Source organism: Bidens hawaiensis, unplaced genomic scaffold, assembly GCF_021521415.1.
Source record: "Bidens hawaiensis isolate Kalapana, Puna unplaced genomic scaffold, B.hawaiensis_p1.1 tig00006171_1, whole genome shotgun sequence".
Classification (NCBI taxonomy): domain Eukaryota; kingdom Viridiplantae; phylum Streptophyta; class Magnoliopsida; order Asterales; family Asteraceae; genus Bidens; species Bidens hawaiensis.
The window spans coordinates 830,001-850,308 of NW_027491409.1; the positions used below are offsets into that span (position 1 = coordinate 830,001).

Sequence of the window (20,308 nt, forward strand, 5' to 3'; positions counted from 1 at the left end):
TATCAATACCGTCACATGAATCGTAAATGCATGAATGTGATGTACCAAAAAATCCGCGGTTCCTAATGGAATAGGTAACAAAGTTACCTTGCCGCCCACTGCTACTAAATCACCGCCCCCCCAAGTTAAACTGCTATTGCACCAGGTGCTAAAGCGTGGGTGTTTTGTATCCATTGAGCATAAACAGGTTGTAATTGGATAGCGGTATCTGAAAACATATCTTGAGGGCGCCCTAATGCACTCATGGTAAGTGAAATGACAGAATCCATCAAAATTATTCAACAGGCCCTAGAAGGAATTCCGGGAGGGCCCTATGAAAATTTAGAAATCCGCCGTTTTGATAGAGTAAAAGATACTGTATGGAATGAGTATGACTATCAATTCATTAGTAAAAAACCTTCTCCGACTTTTGAATTTTCGAAGCAAAACTTTATGCGAGAGTCGAAGCACCAAAGGGAGAATTGGGAATTTTTCAGATAGGAGATAAGGATGTTTTTTCTTGGCGATATAAAATTCGACCGCCGGGGTTTATTAATTTGCAAATTCTTCCTCAGTTAGTTAAAAGAATGAAATTGGCTGATATTATGACCATACTAGGTAGTATAGATATCATTATGGGAGAAGTTGATCGTTAAAATGATAATTGATACAACAGAATTACAAGCTATCAATTCTTTTTCTAGATTGGAATGATCTAGCAATGATGGAATTTCGATTCTATGAATCTTTGACTGGAATCTATGAGATAAGTGAAATAAAAATTGATGATGAACTTATTTTAAGAGATGCAACCGGAACGGAATTTATAAAACAGTCATAGAAAAAGAATTCTACTATTTAGGCTTACTCTTCTTTGGGATTTTTTTAGAATATCAAATATCAAAACTGATTCAGTTTCTTATAATATAATGTATAACGGTATTGAAATTATAATTTACTTGAATATAATATTTACTTGAATATAATATTGAATACCAGAAAACTATACAAATGTTGTGCTTATTAACTTAACACGCGCGGATATACCTAATCTACATTTCCGTCTTCTTTATTCTTTTATTGCCCTCCTGTCCTGTTGTCAATTGACAGTACGACTTAGGGCGCACTATAATTTAAGTGGTCAAATACTATTTTGGTAAAGCACCTTGAATCCACTGGATAGTAAAGGATCTTGGATCCAATGCAGTGTGAATGAGAGATATAAAGACGAGAAAGACCAATGAAATCAAGTTTCAAGGTTGGTGAAATCAAGTTTCAAGGTTGTAATTTCTATGGTAAAGTTCGATTTGATTACCATTAACCTCTAGAATAGTTAACAAGTTTTTCGGTTTGATTCATCTCCTATTAATCTCCAAAATGTGGCTCTCGGCCTGAGTTATATTAAGGTAAGATGGCCAAAGGCCCCTATGGTCAAGTGGTTACGACCTCTCTCTTTCACGGAGAAAACGAGGGTTCAAGTCCCTCTAGGGGTATACCAATACTCAAGACTATAAGGAGTGGGATTTTCTATCAAGTGATCCATCTTTGTCAAGTCCTTCTAATAGTCTACTCAGTGGGACTTTGTATTTTATATCAAGTGATATGTATTTGTCAAATCTGCCTGGAAACGAAAGGAAGTTGATTATGGAACGTCTAAAATGAATTAGGCGTTGGGTCGATGCCCGAGTGGTTAATGGGGACAGACTGTAAATTCGTTGACAATATGTCTACGCTGGTTCAAATCCAGCTCGGCCCAACAATTTGTCAAACTACTATCAGATGGTAGAACCCTCTTGTTCTTAAAAAATACCTGATACGAGAGAATAAAAAAGAATCCAAAATTTCTGCTAGATCTCTTCTTATTTCCCTGGGATTGTAGTTCAATAGGCAAGAGCACCGCCCTGTCAAGGCGGACGTTGCGGGTTCGAGACCCGTCAATCCCGACGGATCCAATAAGTACATCAATTCGCCTCTCGATTTTCTATGAAAGAAGGGACAAAGAGCATAATTGAATTCCGGAGGGGTTTCCCTTCTTTTTTTTCAGGATTCTGTCGAAGAAAGAACAAACCCTAAACTAAAAAATAACTAAAATAGTGAAGTTGATAGAATATTTCATCTTTTCTCCCGCGACTCATCTTTATCATACTTATTTGTCTTCCAAAGAAATTTAGATCATTAAAATTTAGAACCTAATTCCTCTCGTTTTCCACTTCGCTTGTATTGTTTGTTGGGTAATTGTAGTTCGGGCCGGTGGTTAGATTTCGTTTGATGGTTCTATAAGGAAGACCTAAGGAAGGTAGGTTATAGAAAATAAAGAAAAGAAAGATAAATAAAGTTAAAGTAAAGTGGTTTTTCATTGGTCCGGGAATCCCATTTTGGATTCGGTATGGATAAAAGATGTTCGTATGTTATATTATTCAATTCTCGATGACGAATTAATTTAATAGCTCAGATATTGTTATTCATGATATTGATCCGATTCAAGATCATCGATAGGTAATGCATTCATTGAATTGACAGGTGAAAGATTTATCATCTCTATGGGATTAAATCCCGAGTTATTGTGTAAAAAAACGATGAGATTATGGAAGTAAATATTCTTGCATTTATTGCTACTGCACTGTTCATTTTAATTCCTACTGCTTTTCTACTTATAATTTACGTAAAAACAGCCAGTCAAAATGATTAATTACTTTAAATAAAACTTGACTTCTGAATTCTTATCAACAGTTGAAGAAATCAAATGAAAAGTATTCTATTTTTGTTTTGCGCCTTAAATGAAATCAACGGGCTATAATCGGCGGTATTCTATGAGATCCGAGAGTATGGTAAGTAAGAAATTGATTTCTTACTTATCATACTCTCTATATCATACTCTCTATTAGTGTTATAGTAGTGTATAAAATTGTTTCTAATAAAGTTGGTATACTATATTAGCTTCTATCTTCAATATATGTAGTTCTTAATCCATATATGGAATTTACGTAGGACCCAATTCTATTTCTTTGATACATCTATTTATTCATTTATTCCGATGAATCTGAAATAATTATTTTGTTTTACTGTTATAGAATACGTTTATCCACTATAATCCAATGGAATTTGGAAACGAAGATATTTTTATTTGAAAATGATTTCAATTCAAATAAAAAATGCGTTGTAGAATGATCTATAAAACAATTGATACCATTTCATTCCTCAACTAAATTAGGAGTGCTTCTAAAGTCTACTTCTTCCCCATACTACGAGTGAAAGGGAAAATGTAAAGACTACCATTAAAGCAGACCAAGCGAGACTTACTATATCCATGTGAATTATGTCCCTTATCTCTATGATAGAATTATTCCATTATTGCTCACTAATAATAGTAGAATTAATGGTCCAGAGTCAAAAAGGGATTCTAGCCGAACACTATTGATGAGCCAATCAAAAAAATCCATTTCAAAAATTTCTCTATGATTTATAATCGGGAAAGACTAAACACAAGTAAAATAAAAAATCAAAACTACAAAGGAATGTTACTAATGGAACATCTAGTAATAAAATAAGAGGGCACATTCCTTTTTTTCTTGCCCTTCAAAGTAAAAATAGATCAATTGCTATCTATTACAAACTTTTTCCTATTTGATCTAATCCGTACCCTTTCCCGATTGTCTCTCTGAAGGAGTTGGGAGATAGTATATTATACTTTTGACGAGGGGTTAAAAAAAGATTCATTTTTTTCACGTTTTTTTCTATAAATTATCCATCTCAATCTAATAGTGATTGAATGCCTGAACACTCAGAGATTCTCGCGAGTCTATATATGTAGATTTCAGTATAGAAATAGAAAGAACTTCCCCCAACCAGTAGTTAAATTATCTCCAATCAAGACCCAATAAGTAGACATTACATTAGTAGTAGAAAGGAATCGGGAAGTATTGCTTCGACCATTAAAAAAAAAATCTTTTTTTCATTTTGGATTCAAAGATTTCCGATTTCCAATCTTTTACAAAATCCCTAGAACGGATGTTTAGAATCAACCAAGTATTAAGTATTAATAGTCCCCTTATTTTGTTCTGGCTGGGTAAAATTAGGTTGAGTTATATCAGCAGAACAGAATAAGAGATTCCGATTCGTTTGCTGATGAGGCGACACCCGGATTTGAACTGGGGAAAAAGGATTTGCAGTCCCCCGCCTTACCACTCGGCCATGCCGCTAAAACGATACACAATAGGAGTAATTGTTATCTTTTTTGGTGGATTACTCAATTTAGTTTATTATACTTGCATCCCCTTTTGAATCCTTTTTCTAACTAAACTTATCAAAATTAGAAAAGAAACCCCCTTTCCCCTTTTGATTGTCCCTTCGATTGATTGTATAGTATCTCAAAACACACAATGTCAAAAAGCTTCCCCTCACTTTTCTATTGAAAAATAAAATGTATATTTTCACTCAAAAAAACCAAAATTTATGACAAACGGGATATTCGTTGACTGAGAATTCATCAATGATTATTGGATTTGAATCTAAAATTTGGCTTCTTCTATATCGCGAAGGTTATCTTGAAGGCGGATTTGGTATTTGGATATTGTTTGTATTAATGATTTGGCCAATCATGCATTATGAAACGTTGTAAATAAAAATTTGATCACTAAATATTCTAATACTAATAAAGAATTCAATAATGAAATGAAAAGCTAAAAAAATGGATTTTTTTCTATTCTGAAATGTTGCTGTATATCTATAGAAAATCTTTCTTCTTTATAGAATATAGAATTTATTATAGATTCGTTAATTTATTGATCATTGCATATAATTCAATTAAGATATTGTATGAAAGTATGATTTCTTCTAGTCTCCTTTGAGAATTGGAGGATTTTTGATTGAGTGGAAAAAGAAGGATTTTTTTTCTACCTTACTTTCTTCACTTTTCCTTATATCAATAACTCAATCAAAATGCAATTATCTAGACGAAAAAAATGTCTGTTATGCTTAATATCTTTAGTTTGATCTGTATTTTCATATTATTTTTTGTAGTAAAGTTTGATTTGTTTAGGCTCAATTAGGTATATGTTTTATTGAATCTGGAATCACAAGATTTTGTGTTTAATTTTTTTTCATCTTTATCCTTGAATCTGTACATCCAACAATGGAATTTTCGATGGTGTTCAATAATATATGGAAAAGAAGGTTGTGGTGGTGTACGTTAGCGGTGGATATGAGATAGAGGTGGTGGCGGCAATGTTAGGGGGCGGTGGCGGTGGTGGTGTGGAGATTGAGGTGATGATGAAGAAGGGATTTTTATCAGATGGATGCAAACTAAATGTTTCAATACCACAGGGACACAAAATTAACGTTATAAAGGGTATAATAGTCATTTCCGGATTCTTTTGGACGGCCAATTGACGTATTAGTTTTACGTGTTTTGAAACCAAAACGACTAAAGTGTATCATTTTGACTTTTGGGACACATTTTGCGCCCTCATTATAACCACATGGACGCAAATAAAGTTTCTCATCAACATAACTTGTTTATGTGTCTATTGTTCTAGTGCTAAGTGATAAATTATTATAAAATTGTTGTTGTTGCTGCCACTGTTGTTGTTGTTGTTGTTGTTGTTGTGGTTCACTACTAGAAAAGAGGAAAGTTTCCTACTATTTTTTCTTACAAAATACCGACAAATGAAATTTCCCACAGTTTAGCGGCATTTTTCCGACAAAAAAATGTAGAAAAATATACAATGATTTTTCTGACAGTTTTCCGACTTAACAGCTTCAAATTAAATTTCCTCACAATTCCATCGGTAGTTTTCATAGGGTTCCTTCACTCTACCGAAAAATTTTCCATTTATTTGTTAATAAATTTAATCTAAGAAGTTAAATATGAAAAATAATAACCTTTTTATGTTTTGTCGGAAACTTATCGAAAACTTTATAAATATTCCGAAAAATTTCCGACAAACGCTAAAAATATTATTATTTTTATTTATTAAGGTTATTAGATAATCTAATACATCAATTTAATAAAGAAAAAATTATTACTTTCTTAACAATTGTCGGAATAATATAAACTTTCCGATAATTTTCCGAGGAATGTTGAAACAATTTATTGAAGTTATTTTTATTAAATCATTAATACATCTAATCGAATAATAGAATAAAGAAAAATGTATTATTTTGCATTAAGAATTAAATACTTTGTTTATCAAGCCTACTAATTATATGTAATAATAATATAAATAGTTTTTTGAAATATAATTTATAATTTTATTAACATTAATAGTTAAATTTATTAATAAAAGAATATTATTGTTATGAACACAATATAATAAAAAGAAAAATTTATAATTAAGGATTATTTTTGTTATTTACATCATGTGTATACGTACTTGTACATGCACATGCATTATCGCGTGTGTCGTGTGCGTCTTAGTTAGTGCGTGTACGTGTAGGAGTGTCTACCCGTATGTGTTAGTGCATATATGTATGTGAGCGTGTGTATGCATACATGGTAGTAGTGTGTCTGTATAAGCTATAAGAGTGTGTTTTATAAGTAGATGTTAGTGTACGCGCGTGTGTACGTGTGTTAGTGTATGTATATGTCTGAATGCGTGTAAGTTTTAATGTATTTAAATGCCTGAGTATGTGTATGCATTAGTGTATGTATGTGTGCTAGTGTGTGTGTGCATATGTGTTAAAATTCTTGTGATATTGTATGTGTACATGCATACGTATGCATGTGTGTGCTAGACCGAACGTTGTGGGTTAATCAATCTAAGTTAAACCCACATTATCGTCAACGTGACATCACTTTTGCAAGCAGAGGGGTGGCAAGGGCGTTAAAACACTGTGTTGGAGGGGCAGTACGGGTGCATGCGGTAGATGGGTGTTGCTCGAAAGGGCAAAACAGGGGTGGGGGGGGGGGGTAATGGGGATGTGGTTGGTAGCGGTTATGGTGGTACCCCCATCATTACTCCACAACGTTCAACCATTGGTGTATGTATCAGTATGAGTATATGCATATGCACGAGTGTGTGCGTTTAGGTGATGGCGTACGTATGTGTATAAGTGTTCGGGTTATATATATATATAGGGGATGGATCTTGCGAGAAGTGATATTACAGCAAGAAGTGTAGGTGTAACTCCATTAATCCTTAATTTCACTCCATTTCTTATGATGTTACCTACATGTATGTACGTTGGTTGTATGTATGTCTTAGATACACACAATCAAACCTAACTACACACATATACTTGCGTACCTACACACATTCAAACCTACCTACACACATAAAAACGTACTGAGCCACATTCAAACCTACATACCTACACATATACAAACATACATGCACATATACAAAAATACGTACCTACACACGTACATACGCACCTACACAATAAGAAAGGGAGTGAAATTAGGGATTAATGGAGTTACACCTTCACTTCTCGCTGTAAAAAAACTACTGAATGATCCAATACCTATATATATATATAGTATATTTTATATAATTGTATAGCTTATTTGTTAAATTTATTTTGTTTTATGGTTTTCAGGTTTTTAGACAAAATTCAGACAATACTCCTTTTATTTTTTAATTAATAATATATAGTTTTTTTTTTCATTTTGTCGGAAAGTAATCAGAATATACAAAGACTCTCGACAAAATACGAGAACACAATTTTTTCTTCAAAAAATTGAAAGCCAGGTTTCAAACCCGCGCCACCTCTAAACGAATACAAGAAGCTTACCACTCTGACTATCTTTTTATCTGTTCTAGTTCCCTGTAATAACTTTTATAAAGTGATTTCAAGAAAACCCCAAAACCCAAAATAAAAACTTGTTGGCGCTAAGTTTTTCCCCAATTTAAAACCCTTGGCGCCTTCCCCATCCCTAATTCCTTCACTTCACAAAATCACAGAATCCTTGGCGCCGTCACTCCCCATAACCTATTCCTTACCCTCGTGGAATCCTTCTCGAGGTAATGTCCTGATTTTCTGTCCATCAAGTAACTAAATTACTTGTTAATAAGCAGATTATAACTGTTGTCCTATTCCTTACCCTGTCCTGATTATATGTGTATTATTGCTAGGTTAGTATGTATACTGGTGTTCTTATGTGTGTATTATTTATCTAACTATTGTGTTTTAAATTGTAACATCCTAATTTTTTCGGATGATTTAAAATATGTATTTTAGTTCTGTAAGTATATAACGAAAATTGAGATAGTATTTTAACATTTTAAGTATTGGGGATGACATAGTTTGGAGATGTTCATGTTGAGGTTAAAATTTCTGATTTGTAGTTCATGCCCACCGGGTGTTCGATGAAATGTCTAAACTATTAAAATAGTGAAAATGTGCTCGACTTTCAATGATTATTTGTGTGTCATAATTTACTTTAAGAGTTAAACTAGTGGGTATGTGATTATGATAAACCTAGTAGGTGTCAATGAATGATATCTATTCTAATTAATTTCCATATTTTGACCGCTTTTTTAAAAGTTCATACTAAATTGACCGTGTTCGGAGTGTATTATACATAGACGGAAAGCTCTTTTAGTCTACTTTTCTTAGATGATCAGCTTGGGGTAAAACGCTCACTGCTGTTGGGGGGAAAACAGTGAATTGTTGCAGCTGCGCAAAATATTTTATAACATAAACTTTATCGTGTTTACAAAAGAAAAATCATAGGCAATTGTCTGAGAAACCGTTAGATGTGTTTTATTAACAGTTTTTCTCCTTAAAAGTGTCTATATTCTTGCATGAGTTGAAAAGATGGATATTCTATATGATGTTTGTACGCTGAGTCAAGGAATTACATAAATCTCTTACCCGTTTGTGCAAATACACATGTTTCATTGTAATAATAGTAAATGAATAGCAATTTGTGTTGATAAGTATTTTTGATTTAATTGAGTTGCTTGTTAATGTTCTTTAATGCGATCAAAGTGTTAAATATATTTGTTAATGACTTATTCAATCATGAGTATGTGTTGGCCCCTAGGTTTTGCAGAGATACTTGTTTATTATTATTATTATTATTATTATTATTATTATTATTTCCTATGATTTTTTTTGTTCGGAAAAGGTTCAGTTTTTTAGTAGTGGTTGTTACTGATGATGCTAATGTTGTTGATGCCTCCACCTTTGTTGTTTGTTATAGTGGTCTTGTTCGTCATCTCGAATGTTTAAAGGTCTACTGTTGAATTTTATCACTCTTTTATATTGCCTCATACATATGGTTTTTGGAGCGGGGTCTTTTTGTAAGCAACCTCTTCATTCTTTGGAATAGATGTATGGTCGGTTTACATTCAGCCCTCTCCAGATCTTGCTTATAGCTTTGCTATTGATGAGATTTCATTAGTTTTAATTGTTGTAATTGTAGTGGTTATACACTTATAATAATGAGTAAGGTTGAGTGGTGATGACCACCAGAGTTGAATGAGACATTACAGAGAATAGTGTTTTGATAGGGATTGCCATGCAAATTGGATTATGGGGTGGATATCAAAACATATTGTTAATAACTATTACCCTGAAAGTGGTTAAGTAGAGTTCAAAACATAGAACTTACCACTACCTGCAGCACATGCTGACTTGACTTATCATGCAATTAAGAAATACTTTAGCTTTTTGTAGCGAAAGCAATTAGCAAGTAGGAGGCTAAGCCAAAGGCACAAGGGCTAGCTATTCCCTTCAAAGGAAGGACATAGTTTTTTGGACACGTGAGGCATCTTGGGGCCAATTCACGAATTGAAGAGTCAGATTATATGAATTCGTCATAGTTATAAATAATAATAACAATTATTAACTTGTATCATTTCATTTATAATTTCATCTAATGATAAAGATAATTAGTTTTGACGCGCTTTATGGTTAAATCACACTAAATGTATATTCGATATATTTGCTTAGTATATCACCCTCATTGCCACATTTTTATAAGTTCTGTTTTTGGACACATGTAGGATGATCTAACGGTTATAGTATGACTCGAGTGCTAACACGTGGTTGAAACCAGAGTTCTAAAGATGAGCTAACAAAGGTGAAGCCATGGTAACTAGGTCCCTATGATCAATTTTACCAGAAAACCCTAACAATGTCTAGTTAACTTTTAATTCTTGTTTGTGGATTCTAAGTACCCTAATAACTCAACACTTGGTCCATGTTTAAGCTACAAGACTCGCTAAGGTTCAAGCTATTATAAACCTAGGAGAAAAGGGGTTATTCAACAGTAAGGATAAAACAACTCAACTTACAAACTTAACCTACTCGACAGTGGGAAAAACCGCACGTGGTCTTGCAACGACTAACCCAATCAACTAACTAGCAAGACAAGATGCCGTTGGAATCGGTTTTGCAGATTTGAACAAACATGTCGATGTGGTTTAAAGGGTCTTCGCTCTCTAGCCCTTGGAATTGGAGTACGGTCTTGATGAGTTGCATGACGTGGGCAGGAATGGACCAGTTGCTAGCGTCCGCATCGTTCGGTAAGGTAATGCTAGAATGAGGATTCAGGGTCGGCCTATCATCGTCAACTACTATTCTCCTAGGCGGTTGGTCACCCATTTTCCTATCCCTAGAAGAAGCGGGAGAAACATAAGAAGAAGAATCAGATGCTGTCGGTGAAACAAAATGATCTCTCTTAGGCTGGACTTTCTAGATATTACCAGACATTTCAAGCTTCGGCGGTCCTTGTGAGCGGGTATGACGCATACGACTAAAAATAAAAACAAAATTAACTAGGCTAAAATTACACTAAAACAAATAAAAACAAATAAGCAGGTAAAAAAAACAGGTAAGTCCCCAAACTCGGGTCATTCTCTAGTCGCCTCAGACCGTGTCCACGGCAACGGCGCAAAAACTTAACTCAACTTAATGAAACTAACTGAAAGACTTAACGGGATGTTACAGTAATGAGAAAGCGAATCACCTAGGTAGAATGATCTAATGGTTATAGATGAATCGGGTGCTATCACGTGGTTGAAACCTGAGTTCTAAAGATGAGCTAAAAAAGGTGAAGCCAAGGTAACATCTATGGTTTTGATCCAACTCAAAGGTGGTTAATCTACTGATTTTAATGATCTATTCAACACAAACCCTAATGATACGTCTATCACAATCAATCAACACACAAAGTATTAACCGAACTATGCAGTTAACGACTACACAAAACTACTTTATGCAATAATCAATCACACGGGGCTCACGCAACCTAAGATACATCTATGGCAACATATATAAATAGTATTAAATCACAAAATATGAACTTGACAATAGAAAAACAATCAACCACTTGTTAAGCACCCTAAATTAGTTTTTTTTAATCGTTAAACATCAAACCTAGCTGATTCAAACAAGTTTAGCCAATAATAATTATGGAACAATAGTAAATATGAATAATAATAATCACCATGGTCATTTGAAACTGAATAAAACTCGTTTGTTCTCTTAAAAACATAAAACGAACATTAAATCGTTAATAATTCAAAAACCGACAAACAATGAATCAAACTACGAACCGAGACATGCTCCACCTTAGTTCTGCTCTCAAAAACCTGTCTTGGACGGCTGATAGGTTATCTATATATATATATATTATATAAATAGTTTAAACATGTTAAACAAGCTATTATAACCAAATCTGCTCGGACCAGCCCACTGGAGGAAAAATTAGTCGGGCCTATTGACTTTGGCAGTTGTGGGACCAGGTGGAGCACCGCCATGCGTGGCTATGATGCCTGAATTCTCCGCGTGTGGCATTCAGGCCCATTGGGTCTTCGTTTTTCGACTGCTGACTCGTTTAAACTTCGTACGTGCATACCGGCTTGATCCGATCTCGGTTTTAGCTGATGTTTTCTTCATTTAACTCGTTTTCTCGTTCTCTTCAACGAAGAACCCATAACATATGCAAACATGTAAATACACGCAAGAAAAAATGATATTCGTTAACGTTTAAACACAAAAGTGACATAAAAACAAGCAAAGTCATATGTGTGTTTCACAACACATCAAAATTGCTATACTTAAACCTTTTTCGTCCCTGAAAAAGAAGTATGCACAAGTTCATAAATGATACATAATAGCAACTCAACTCTTGATTTTTTTTTTCAATATTCAAAAGCATTACCAAAACATTTAACCGCGATTATCGGTGTGTTGGTCCACTTTAAACCCATGCCCTTTTCATACGTAACGAGACAAATAACATGCGACGATTTTTAAGTTTATATGAACTAGTGGATGCCAAAATAGTAAATATATTTCTTTTCTTTTGCTCGGTTTTACCGCCCAGAACCACCCCAAGTTGACTTAAACCTCATATCCAACTGAATAAAACAGAATATAACATTTAAGCAAAACTAAGACTATCAAGGATATTGTTTATCCACCTAATTTTAAGCATTAAAGTCTACTAGGCAGGCACTTAGATACCCAGTTAAGTGCAATTAAGAACTAACTAGCTAGTGTTCCCCATTACATGGCATACCCCCATTATCAAGTAACACCCAGGACCATCACCATCGGTGAGTATACATGAATTCATCTGTGGCAAGGAATTGTCGGCCTAAAATGAGTGGGACACTATTATCCTCATTCATATCCAGAATGAAAAGTCCACCAGGAAGATGAACTTGGCGATACGTACGATCATGTTCTCGACCACCCCTTGCGGGTATTTCACAGAACGATCAGCAAGCTGGATACTTATTCCCGTTGGCCTCTGTTCGCCAAGACCCAATTTACTGAAAACGGAATACGGCATAAGATTGATGATGACCCCAAGGTCGGCCAAAGCATGTCGAACCGTAGCGTCACCTGAGATGCAGTGAATTGTGAAACTCCTAGGATTGGACATCTTTGAGCCAACTTGCTCTGCAACACTGCAGAGCACCCTGTTCTCAACAGAATAGAAGAGACCTCAGCTAGATTCTCCTTATTGGAAAGAATGCCCTTGAGGAATTGGGCATATTTTGGCATATGTGTCACACCCCAACCTACGTCGGAAATGCCAGGGCGAACTGATTGCTCACAGCTTTTCAAAGGTTACTATCATGCAATAATAAATGTGACAATATCTATTAAGTTAATTAAATAATCAAAAACATCGAATACATAATCCATATTTCAAATAAATAAGACAATGCAATTATATCAAAGTCTTTGATATTGTTTATTTTCTCTAGTGTGCAATCCTAAGTTTTTCTTCCAAACAAGAATGAATATCAAACGATAACCTACATATGCGTTGAAAATAGAAAAGTTTTGACAACACAAGGTTGAGTGAGCAACACACCAGTTTAAATGTTCATATAGAAAATAAGTATTTTCAACAAGTCATATGAGTATAACAAATTAACCAAATGAGCAAGTATAACTGAGATGCCGAGAAGCACAAAGCTATAACGACTGGCGTATGATCATACTAGACTGAGATTATGTTGGACCTATCTGAATGCGAAAGCATACAAAGCAAATAAACATAAAAACAAGTAAGGTATAAGTTGTTAACACATAAGACAAAGTTGCAGTTTTGAGTATAAGTATGTATAAGAAATATTATTTACGCATATGTTCCCAAAAAATTGAAAGTGGTAAAACAGGGGAATGTGGTACTCACATCGATAGATGAACAAAAGATGATTAAGATAACGAGAAGACGGGAAAAGTCACACGCGAACGTTAATTCTAAAAGAAACGAGAGCAACGGGTATGTTTAAGTAAAGTACAAGATTTATTACGACGACTAGATAAACAATATTAAGTTAATATTATAATAATATAATATTATATATAGATTTATAAAATAAAATAATTAGTTAAATTAATAAAACACATCTTGGAAAATATTACCTTTATTTTTACAAATATGTATATATATAGATAGTTTACTTGATTTTTTATATATTAGATTTTAAGTTAATATATATATGTTTATATATATACATATAGTCATTAAATTATAATATACTTCATTTATATTTACATATACGTGTATTTACGAGAACAAAAACGAGAGTTAAACGAGTGTTACAAAGTCGGTTTTTCATTAGAACACGACCTGCCCCCCGTGATACATGGTGTTTAACAAACTGGGCTACCAGTGACTTGTGCGGATAACCCATTCATGTTAAATGTAAACACTAGCAGATCTAACAAACCAGTTTTGATTATAAACCCTAGAAATTCAAATTGATAAATCCGTTTATAATTAATCAAAATAAACTTAGGGCTAATGATCTACATGTAAACGCGATCAAAACCCAGTAATCAATTACCTCAAACGATGATCTGGAGATGGTGAACGAGAACCTAACAGAGCCGACCAAAAAAGCTTAAGAACGGGCAAGTAAACGACCAAACTAATATAATTAAGTATAGGGTTATTGTTAGCAATGGGAGAGGGGTGCTAATGGATGAATCAATTACATAAAACACGATGGTTTATATAAAAATCGAATTTTAGGGTTTGATTAACGTATTTTTGGGAGATTGGAACATGGCGGCTGCAAATTATCAATTATCCGCGTCATGAAGCCGAATATACAACGTATTCTTATTTCCATATCGAATTAGAAGTTTAAATGCGTTTTGATCATTAATTGAGGGTTACGAGTCACGCTAAGGGTAATTGGGTCGGGTTTGGTAAACGGTATCCAGGTTGATGATCTGGGTTATAAAAATATTTATAGATTGGACCCTGGGGTTTAAGATTGGATACAAAGAAGTTAAAACTTGCAGTTTGGGTTAAATGTGTAAAATCTCATAAGATATATATTTATAAGTAATTAAATATTAATAAATAATATTATAACCCGCACATCGAACAAGTCGGTTGTTTATATAAATTCGAAAAACTCGAGTTGTTATAATCTGAGTGAGTGCCTCAAGGAATGGAATATTTAGGTGAAGTTGTTTGAGAAGTTCAAGGAACTTGGAGTTTTGCTCCTCGTCTCTACCTGATCAGAGTCTCCCGGGATAAGGTAATTTGGGTTTGTAGACTCTCAAAGGTGGGTTTGATGATGAAGGTATATCGGCCGGCTTCGTACTTGCTGGAATAGTCTGCTGGTGTGCCTCGGCCGGAGGAGGTTTCATGTAGATCTCCTCGTCCACCTGCTCCTCTTCATCGACCGCATGTGTAACAACTCTCGAAGGATTAGCCTTTCTTTCTGTTCTTGCACCCCCTTTCGGGTTTTTCTTGGTATTTGATGTGTTGTAAAACACACTTACTTTCCGTACCTTTTTATCATGTTTTAAGTTCTTAATCATTTAATAAATAAGAGTTATGGATGGTTTTTGCATGATTTTACAAAGATTGAATATTAATTGTAGGTTATGAGTTTTAATGGAGAAAAGAGTAAAGTTTGAAGACTGTAGGGGCCTTTTTGATCAAGATTGAATACTACAAGTCCAGGCCCGACCCAAGCCCACAAGAACCAAGCCTTTCATGTATTATTATTATATAATATATGATAATAAAAAATAAAACCTAAGCTATCCGGCTACTCTATTTTCCGATCGGACAGAAGAAGAAAAATCAAGTTTGCTGGGTTTAAGTGGACGGCTAGTTTGTTAATGTTTATGTTTGTTTTAAGGAGACAAGTTTATTGGTTTTGTGTGGCTGGAATTACTTCACGGCAGCAACAATTTTTGAGCAGCAAACAATAACAACTAAATATAATAATCTCAATTCCTAACACCCTAGTAGTTCCGATCGGCAATTTAGCAAGGGAAGAAGAGAGAAAAATCTTTTTTGTGGCTTTGTGGTGGCTAGGATAGATTAGAGATCATCGAGGGAGACTTGGTACAACAACTAGGGATCATATTCATCAAGAAACTCAGCCATAATCTTAAGTATTACATCCATAAACTTTGTTCTTTTGTTCAAGATTCATAGCTAGTTGATTTGATCTTTAAACTTGATTTCTTTTGCAATTGAATTTAAGATTGACTTGTGCTTGATTGATATTGATTCTTGATTGAGTTTAATTATGTTTATGTTGAGTTTTATGATGTTTAAATTAAGTATATGCTGCTGTCCAAATAATATGTTAGGTTAAACTTGTTAGTTCTACCTAGGTTAGAGGTTTATTGTTAGGTTTTAGTGAGTTTTATGGATTGTTGATCATCATAACTTGGTTTGTTAATGAAAAGTTTGGTTTAACATTGAATTAGGTTGTGTTTAGTGGCTGTGTTTTTATTAATTATACTCATATACCTCTTGCTTTGATTGACTGAATCGGTTTTGTTTGATTTTAACTTGTTTGAACTCTTTACTTTGTGTTTAGAGATTTTTTGCGGGAAGTACAACCGTAGGGTTTAAGTGGGTATGTTAATTGATTAGATTCAGCGGGTAGGCACCTTCTTAGATACCGAGAGGTGATAAGAAGTAAACTCGTCTCATAGCTTTTGCTTGTTAGGATTAGGATTGCGCGAGAGCGGGTTCGGTTCTTGTCGGGTTTGGGTTTGTGAGCGATTAGTTGATCTTGTTTAAGTTAAACTAAATTGTTCCTCTATCCTTGGTTGCGTAGTATTCGTCTCCATTAGGGTTGTGTGTCGATGAGTCTGAGAGGAGAGTCGACATTAGAACACTTTAACAACTCGTTTCCCGGTTTGTTCTTAAAATCAACTAGGTGTAAGTTAGAGTTTGTTGGTGAGACCGAGAGGTGATCTAGCTTTCTTGAGTGAACCTTAGTTGTGTCATCCTTAGAAACCAGTGTCGTGAGATTCTTCAATCAATTATCTTATTATACCTTCAATATGATTCTTACCTAGGTAGACGTTTTCTCCAATTGCAGTTAAGTCTATAAGTTTAATCAAGTGTCAAGTTAAGTTTAGTTAATTAATTTAGTTAAAGTAAGTTAGGTTAAATAGTTAATTATTAAAAATCATTTAAATATTCTTAGGTGAGTCTTGGTTAGGGTTAAATATTAAAAACGTTTTCATGTGTCCTTGTGTTCGATACTCGGACTTCCTTAGTTCTATACTATTAGTGATCGGTACACTTGCCGGTTTTGTGTGGTTTCTTTAGGAGTCTTGTTTATAAATTTAAAGCTTAGTTGTGATTTACTTAGAAAGAGCATCATTAGACACACATCAAGTTTTTTGGCGTTGTTGCCGGGGACACGGTTTGAGGTGTATTGAGAACGACTCGAGTTAGGACTTGCCTTGTTTGCTACTTGTTTTTCTTATTTGCTTTGTTTGTTAGTTAAAATAGTTTAGCTAATTTTCGTTTATTTTGTTTATTTTAATAGTTGTATGCGACGTACTCGATCTCTAGGACCACCAGAAGCCGATGGATTTTCCGAACAAGAGAGAGAGAGTTGCGTGAGAGACGTCGTACCAAGCCGTCTTCAAGTTCTTCTTCGTCGTCTGTTAGTAATACATCCTCTTCTACATTTTCTGAACTCGTCATTAGGGATAGGATCATGGGCGACGCAGCACCACAGTGGAGAACAGTTGCAGACCGGCCCGTCTGGTCGATGCGGGCACGAGATCCAGCATTGCTCCACCAGCCATCGCAATTACGACCACTTGGCGGATTCCATCGAACATTCTGAACATGATTTCTCATTCTGCTCAATTTCACAGGTTGCTCCACGAAAACCCGCATTCTCATCTTACTCGCATTGCACCTATTTGCGACACTTTTCATCTTGCCGACGTATCCGAAAACGCCATTAAACTCCGCGTTTTTCCATTCTCAGTCGTTGATTATGCGAGTGTGTGGCTTGAGTCCATCCCACAGGGTTCCATTGCTACTTGGGCTGCCATGCAGACCCAGTTTCTTGAGAAGTACGATCCTCCGGCTAAGGGCGCTCGTTTGCGTAACCAGATTCATTCTTTTCAGATGGAGGAAACCGAGAGTTTCTACGATGCATGGGAGAGTATAAAAAATCTATTTCCTTTATGCCCGAACCACTGCCTGCAAGACTGGGCAGTTGTTGAAAAGTTCTATAACAGAGTGACGTATGCGACTCAGAGTATGCTTGACACTGTTGTGGGAGGCAACTTATTGACGACAAAGGATACCGATGAGTGCATTGCATTGTTTAACGGTTTAGCCATGAGTGGATACCAGCGACCACCCGCCAAGAGCACCAAGACCGTCGACTCCCTATCACACGACATACATTCGGTCGACACGAGCACCGCACTTGCGGCACAGGTTGAGGCGTTGCCAAAGATTGTGAAGGACTTGCAGGTGAAGAGTAAGTTGTGCGAGATTTGTAGAGGGGGCATGATACCATTCAGTGCCCCGTAGGTTTCCAGGTTGAGGCGGTAGACTTTGTTAGTAATCCGAACCAAAATCAAAATTCTTTCTATTGTTATAATTCGGGTTTGAGAGGTAACCAAAATTCCAACCGGAGGAACGGAAAATCAGTCCGGCTTCCAGCAGCGTTAGAGTCTATTCCAGGATTCCGGTGAGGGAGCGAGTAGTGGGGAGAAGAAGCCCACGTTATAGGAGATGATGGCACGAAAAACACAGATGCTATCACAGCTTATGACTCGAGAGGACTCCCGTCACAAAGAGACTCAAGAGAAATTCAGGAGCATGAGTCATTCATGAGGAATCAAGGGGCATCCATTCAGAATCTCGAGCGTTAGACGGGGGAGAATGCTAGTCGATTAACCGAGATGTCGCCCGGTACACTTCCGAGTAAAACAGAGTAAAATCCAAAGGCATTCATGAAGGTTGTGACGACGAGGAGCGGTGCAGGGGCACGTAGTGAGCCCGTGAATCAGGAACATGCATTCGTTGGAGAGGAGCAGGTGGATGAGGAGATTCAGTTGGAGTCTCCACCGGCCAAGGTGCATCAGAGGCGAAGACCAGGAAGTACAACATAGGTCGAGGACCAGCAGTTACCAAGCACACCAGCGAGAGTCTACAAACCTAGACTTCCATATCCCGGGAGACTCCGCAAGGATAGAGACGAGGAGCAGAACTCCAAATTCCTTGATCTTTTGAAGCAGCTTCACCTTAACATTCCATTCCTTGAGGCACACACTCAAATGCCCAAATAAGCAAAGTTACTTAAGGATATTCTTTCGAATAAGGAGAAGTTAGCCGAGGTCTCTTCCATCCCACTGAGTGTTGGTTGCTCTACAGTCTTGCAGAGAAAGTTACCAGAAAATATGTCCGATCCTGGGAGTTTCACGATTCCCTGCATCTTGAGTGATAATACGGTTATTCATGCGCTGGCGGATCTTGGTGCCAGCATTAATCTCTTGTCGTATTCCGTGTATCGCAAGTTGGGCTTAGGCGAACCGAGGCCTACCCGTACGAGTATCCAGCTTGCTGATCGTTCTGTGAAATACCCACGAGGGGTGGTCGAGAATATGCTAGTTCGTGTTGACAATTTCATCTTCCCGGTGGACTTTGTAATCCTGGATATGAACGATGATGATAGTGTCCCACTTATCTTAGGCTGACCATTACTTTCCATTGCACATGCTTTGATCGAAGTCTGCGAGGGTAAGTTGATTTTGAGAGTTGGGGATGAGAACGTCACCTTTGACGTTCGACAGTCACTGAAACACCCCAAGTCTGCTGATGACTCATTATACTTCATCGATACCATCATGGAACATGTTGGGGAGTTTTTCAACGAGATCTGTGGAGGATCTGCCTCCGACACCCAGATTCTCGATAGGGAGATTTCAGAGATTGAGATGGTTGCCATGACTAATCAGTCCTTAGATGAAGACACCGAGTCGCATATCCCTGAATCTCGTGTGTTTGCTGAGATCGTATGAGATGATCCTATGGACCGACCTTCCGTCGAGAGTCCTCCTTCTTCCTTAGAGATTAAGGATTGGCCTGCCCATATTGAGTATGCGTTTTTAGATGAATAGAGGAAGCTGCCGGTTATTATTGCATCTGCTTTGACAGAGGTCGAGAAGGAGAAGTTCTTGAGGGTGTTACGAGAGCACAAAGAGGCGATTGCACGGAATATTATCGACATTAAGGGTATCAACCCTTCGTTTTGCACTCATAAAATCCTCATGGAAAATAATTTCAAAACTGTCGTTCAGCCGCAACGGTGGCTTAATCCGAAAATGCAAGAGGTCGTGAAGAAGGAGATCATTAAACTCCTTGATGCGGGGATCATTTTCCCCATATTTGATAGTGCTTGGGTGAGTCCAGTCCAAGTGGTTCCAAAAAAGGGTGACATGAATGTCGTCACCAATGAGAGACACGAGCTTATCGCAGACTGTGACTAGATGGCGAGTCTGCATCGACTATCGCAGATTTAATGATGCCACCAGGAAAGACCACTTTCCTTTACCCTTCATTGATTAGATGTTGGAGCATCTAGCAGGTCAGTAGTACTACTGTTTCTTA

The 20,308-nt window shown here is 36.2% G+C and overlaps 1 protein-coding gene and 2 non-coding genes across 3 annotated transcripts in view; 2 read left to right on the plus strand and 1 right to left on the minus strand.

Annotated features, from left to right (window-relative positions):
- LOC143631627 (uncharacterized) overlaps positions 1-20,308 on the plus strand; it is a 205,659-nt gene that overhangs the window by 175,471 nt on the left and 9,880 nt on the right. The window lies entirely within an intron of this gene.
- On the plus strand, positions 1,401-1,472 carry TRNAE-UUC (transfer RNA glutamic acid (anticodon UUC)). The gene has a single exon. It is a non-coding gene; the product is annotated as a tRNA-Glu (tRNA).
- On the minus strand, positions 4,108-4,178 carry TRNAC-GCA (transfer RNA cysteine (anticodon GCA)). Its single transcript has one exon. It is a non-coding gene; the product is annotated as a tRNA-Cys (tRNA).